Source organism: Nothoprocta perdicaria, unplaced genomic scaffold, assembly GCF_003342845.1.
Source record: "Nothoprocta perdicaria isolate Ctin4 unplaced genomic scaffold, notPer1 scaffold_120, whole genome shotgun sequence".
In the NCBI taxonomy this organism is placed as follows: Eukaryota; Metazoa; Chordata; class Aves; order Tinamiformes; family Tinamidae; genus Nothoprocta; species Nothoprocta perdicaria.
The window spans coordinates 1410814-1416788 of NW_020454317.1; positions in this window are offsets into that span (position 1 = coordinate 1410814).

The following is a 5975-nucleotide window of genomic DNA, read 5'->3' on the forward strand; positions in this document are numbered from 1 at the left end:
CTTGATTCATTTCTGTAATAAACTTTTGGGAAGAGGAAACTAAAACTTATTTACTTAAATTCCTCATCTCCATTATCATAAAGATGTATTAGTAGTTCTATTTTTAGGATTGCAAAAATGGAGCACAAATCTTGTTCTTTTGGAGATCTGTGTCCCTCTTAATGATCAGCATAGGTCTTCCTTTAAGGACAATCTCTGTGAACCAGCCCCATCACTTGTAACTGTCACCTCCCTTCTAGGGGTACTAAGCTATAGTTTAGCTGGCTAAGTCCAAATTCAGCTCCTTTACCAAGAAGAGCTGTTGTAAAGACAGGCAGAATGGAGGACCTGCTCCTCTTTTCCATAGGGAATTGGTTTTAAGCTGAGACTTTACCACTAGCCCCTACCTATGCTATATCATAGCTGTGCAGCAGCTACTTCTGAACCTGGTCTTCTACCTTTATGAACCTAACCCGGAACCTGGACTGCTGGCTTGGCTTCCTGGCTTTATCTCTGACCTACTTTGTCAATACAGACTTGATGGGTGATTACTGAACTGCATCTGACTCTAAAAACTGTCTCTGACCCTGATCCAGATTTTGACTCTGCATCACAGCTTCTTGTTAGTAAGATCACTGCTCACATCTGTTTTATTACTGTACGCTGCTCATCCTGCTTCACAGAGCAGTGAGCCCTTCCTTTTCCATCACACCAAACTACAGAATCACAGAATGGTTGAGGTTGGAAGGGACCTCTAGAGATCATCTAGTCCAACCCCCCTGCTCAAGAAGGGACACCTACAGCATGTGGCATTGGTGGCATCCAGGCGGGTTTTGAAGATCTCCTGAGAAGGAGACTCCACAGCCTGTCTGGACAGCCTGTGCCAGGGCTCTGTCACACTCACAGTGAAGAAGTTATTCAGCCTCCAATGAATCAAGGCTATAAAGAATAGATAGTTTTCAGCAAGCCTGAAGAGTTAGAAAGTGCTTTAAAAAATAAGTAACACATTGACATTGCATATGTGCAATGACAAGGCATATGTGCAATTGATTAGCTAAAAATAAATATTTGTATAAAATATTATCTATTTATATAAAACATATAACTATTTATAATTTAAAAATTATAACTATTTTATAAGCAGTTATTTATATATCTACTTATATAAAATATTAACTAATTATTTATATAAAACAATTACCATGCAATGGTTATATTTAACTCATTATACAACTCCTCCCATATATTTTAACAAGCTCCAGTTATTTAGGAATAGCTCTCCCAGTGTCTCTCTTCAGGGAGCCACTCAGTCTCAAGGTCATGGAGCCATGCAGCTTCCAAACCTCATTTCTAAGCATTTTTCATAGAGTTTGTTTTTACTTCATCAGCTATCACAATGCTGCTGCTGATCTTAACAGTAGACTTTGCATTTTCTGTTTAGTCTGATATTTATGCCTATTCTGTATCATGGTACAAAAGTTGTATTAAGTGAATTCAGTTTTCATGGTTGCAAATTTATTGGCACAGTCTTGTAAACCACTCCTTAGTGGTTCCAAAATTCCTTTTTGATGTGCAAGTCTCATTGTGCCTTAGGGAAGCACAGAAAAGAGCATGAAAATACTTGATTCATTAATAAGTAGCTGCCGGAGGCTCATGTTATAGGTCAACTGCGTATAGGAAGAACCGGTATCTTAGTTGAGAAACAAAAATGCTGTGAAAGGGGGAAGACATATAAGGATGAACAGGAGGATGCAAAGCTAGAAGTAATGAAGCCAGGGAAATCACTCAAAAAAAAAAAAATCTTTCCAGATTCATGTTGAATGGATCTGAACAGTGCAAGAAAGGTTTTTGAGAACCACAAAGAAACAATAATATGGTGAGATGGGAGAATTTGGCTGGGCTGATTGATGGGAAAGACCCTACCTTTGACATGTTACACAGAAGAAAACCGAACAAAGTGTGATTCAGAGTTTGGAGGTGAGCAGCATGGAGAATTCAGAGCAGACCAGGCATGGGTTATGGACCTCAGCTAGGAAGAAATTGTATTCTCTACCTTGATAAAGAGAAAAGATAAGAGAATATAATGGGAGCATTATTAGTCATTATAACCATGTTGAGAATGAACAAGGGCAAATTTTCCTTGTGAAAAACTCAGGGTGAGGGCTATCTGGAACAAAATGGAATCTGGACTGGAGAAGTTAATTTGTGAGCTGTCCACTAATAAAATGTATGTTTCCATGAGAGACAAGACAGGGAGGAGGAATAGAGGGAGATGAGAAATGGGTCAAATACAAAGTCTTACAGCATAGCTAGGTTGTGGGTGAGGAGTCTCTTGCAAAGATGTGATGATTGAAGGGATAAGATGATAAATGTAACAGCTGCAGTAGCCATGAGGGACTAGATTTCACAGAATGTTCAGCAGTGCCCAGTCACTGTCCTGTCAGAGAAAATGCACACGTTGTGAAGTTGTGCGAGCTGTGTTGTTGAAGTTGTGCAAGTGTTGTAAAGTTGTGCGACTCTGTGAGACTTTCCACAGAGTTTGGAGATCAGAAAAAAAGATTGGACAGTGCTTAGGAGAAAACTGAAGACACTTCCAAACAACATCTACAGACTGTATGCTCAGGATTGTTTCAGAGATGATTATGATCATTTCAAGGAGAAATAAAGAATTGGCAGGCATGGTACTAACCATCTTTATTTCCACAGAAAAATCATGCATAATTTTTTTCTGACTTTTAGAAATGTGATCCATAGTAATAACTTTCCAGAAATGCTGTCTTTTTTTTTTTTTTTTCTCCAGTACTGATGACTTTTGCACCTCAATTTCACATTACATATAGACATAGGACAATTCTTTGTTCTTGTGAAAAATTTATGGGTTTGGGCCAAGACATTTCCGAGAATGTTCTGAGCATCTCTAGAAAACGCTGATAAATGCAGAATCTACAGCATAGCACATGCTCCAAACCCAACTAATTCAAGAGAAGTTCTGTATATGGTATCGTTCAGCTACAGGACAATGCAACTGCAGCATGGAAAGTCACTAGCAGACTAACAGAGATACATATATTACCCAATATGGCGGAACCAAAGGATGAAAAAAGACTTCTAAATTTCAGTAAGATTAAGGAAGACAAAAAATGCACAAAATTTTACAAGTCCAAGGCATTAGAAGAGTTTAAAAATTTTGAATGCCTTAGAATTTGGAAAGGTCATCATAAGCTACGAAACTTAAAGAACTAAGTCTCTTCCCTATGATAAGCTAAACATGGATACAGAATTTCTTTATTTAATATGTTTCTTTTCAGTCTTTCAAAGACCACAAAAAAAAAAAAAAAAAAAAAAAAAAAAAAAAGAAAAACCCTAGCAATTAAAAGAGAAGACTAAAGACTAGTTAAAACCCGTTGATTCTGAACTAGCAGTGTGAAATATTAGGTTTAATAACTATGGTTTGGAGTCCATAGTGTCATAGTTTAGTGTCATTGGTAATGCAGCTCTATTCTCCTCTCTTTGGTCTGTCTAGCCCACACTGCCTTTCTGATTTCTACCACTTCGTGGAACTCTTCACATTTCCTTCCCTTTTTGACTAATGCAAGACTAGTGAGCAGCATTCACCTGTGTAGCTCACAGCATCAATGTAGGTCCAGTTAAAAAACAAAGAAACAAAAAACAGAGAATGAGAAGCAAGAATGAAAAAAAAAAAAAGTAGCTGAAAAAAACAGCTATTGGGAAGTACCCCCAGTTTGACATGCTAAACAGAAAGATCCAGAAGCTGTCTCTCAAAGCTTGCAAAGGAAGATGGAAACATCCAGAGCACAAAATTAGTCTTGGTTGGAAGATTTCCTTCTTCCCTATGATCAAGAAGGTGAGGTAAGTGACAGGGCTCTGATTACCCTTAATGGCTCTGACCTGCCTCACCTGCGGTCACACACCCTGCCGAGGCCCCAGGTGAGGCTGGTCAGGACCATTAAAGTCTGTCAGCGCACTCAAGAGCGGCAGGATCAGGATCAGTTGCCTTTCAGGTATTTAACCTTCCCCTCTTCAGTTTTTCTATAAGTGGTGATAGCTTCCTTACAGAGGAAGAAAGGAGGAAACCATTAGGGTTATCGTATCTGGTAACTTGAGGTTAACAGTCATTATAGGAAGTTAACTTCAGGTACTCTGATGAATACTAAGTATTTAACAGCCTGGATTTTTTTCTAACCCATCCACAATGCTTATCAGAGTTTTTGGCTTAGGTGGGTTGCTTTCCCTTCCTTAAGTCCTCCCATGTTAACTTCTATTGGGAGTTAGTTTCCATAGGATATCCACACTTAAAGCACCAACCTTCTTCAATTCACCATATCCATCTGGGACATTTTTTCACAGTCCATGATAATTTCACGAGGATTTGAAGCATTCAGAGCAAAGTATAAGAACAGGAAAAGAGCTCAGTGCTCTCAGACCTTCTTTGCTGGGATAGCTGCAGCTGCTATGACTGTGATCAAGAGCGCCACACAGGGGTATTGGCAACGTAAGAGCAGCTTTGCCTGCAGCTAGGCTCTACGCCTGCTCTATCCCTCTGCAGGATGGCTTTCTCCATGCCTCTCTCTGCTTTACTAACACATGGCTCTCAACATCTGCAGACCAGACTCCTGTGCAGCCATGCTGCGAGTTCCCTACAAAGAGCTGCTGCCCACAGTTGCAGTTCACTTGTCATACTGCCAGTTCTCCTGCAGTTCGGGGGCTCTGCCTTACACCTTGGGAGCCCTCTCCAGCCCAACTATCTGCGTTTCGGCAGACGGAACCAACCTACCCTCATCCTTGCCTTTGTGTTTCCTTGGCTGTGATTCAGCCTAGTGTGCCAGTTTCATTAAAGACACTCCGCTCCCTACAAATTTAAATGTCCAAGACTTCAGCGATCTTGTTAAATCTTGGAAAAGTAAAAACATTCCACATTGAAAGCAGTCAAAGGTGAAACTTGTTTCCGAAACTTATGAGCCTGTTCTCATTTGTTTAATACCTTGGAATCTGGTTCCTGCCAATGCTTTCTCCAGGCCTTTATTTTACTTTTCATTTTACATGAAACTATTTACAGACTAAAAAACTTTGAATTGTCATGGATACAGGCAGACAACAAGGCATAACCAAGGAGGGGAAAGGGGTCACAGAAAATATACATAAAAGATAATTCAGGGATGTTCTCTGATGATCTCTTCAACCCCCTCCTAGTCCCTCTGGCTGAACATTCCCACCACTGAAGGGGAGTTTTGCTAGAGCCAATGAAGTGACTAGATTTGGTAGCGTCTCCTGCACATCCTTAGAGCTCAGCCACCAGGACATCCATCACCTGCTGCTAGGTGCATCCATCCATCTGCTACCCAGGTTGATTGCCACCGTAAATTACAATGACCACATCTGATGACACGCTCATGTTTAGGGTAGATCTTCGAGCAGCTCGTTGTGGGTGCGGAATGTCTTGTCTCTGGCTGACACCTGTCCCACATTATTACTCTTCCAACAGTTGACCCTATCTTCAAGGTTCCCAGGATGGTTATTTCTGCCACCTTGCTGTGATTATTAACCGGTTTTAGCCGCTTCCCGCTCAAATCAGGCCTATGCTCCATTTTCCAAAACGACTCCTGGTTCTTTTTTATTATTATTATTTCCCTTTTTTCACGTGCACCCCTAGGCGCGCCGGGGGCCCCACCGAAACGCACCGCGCCGCGGCCCGCAGGGGGCAACGGCGCCGCACGCGCGCGGCCCCTCCGCGCCGCCGCTAACGGCGCACGGCGCGCGCCGCCCTCGGCCCGCCCGCCGCGGGGCGGGGCGCGGCTCTCTGGGCAGCCGCTTCCTAGAGACCTCGCTTTGCGCAGCGCGCCTGCGCCGCTCGCCGCCGCGCAGGCGCACTGGGGCCGCGGAGAGGGTCCGGAGTGCAATTGCGGTGGCCGTTGCCGGCTCCGCGCGCCGTTGGCTGCGGCGCGGCGGGGATGCGCCTCGGCGCGGCCCCTGCCCGC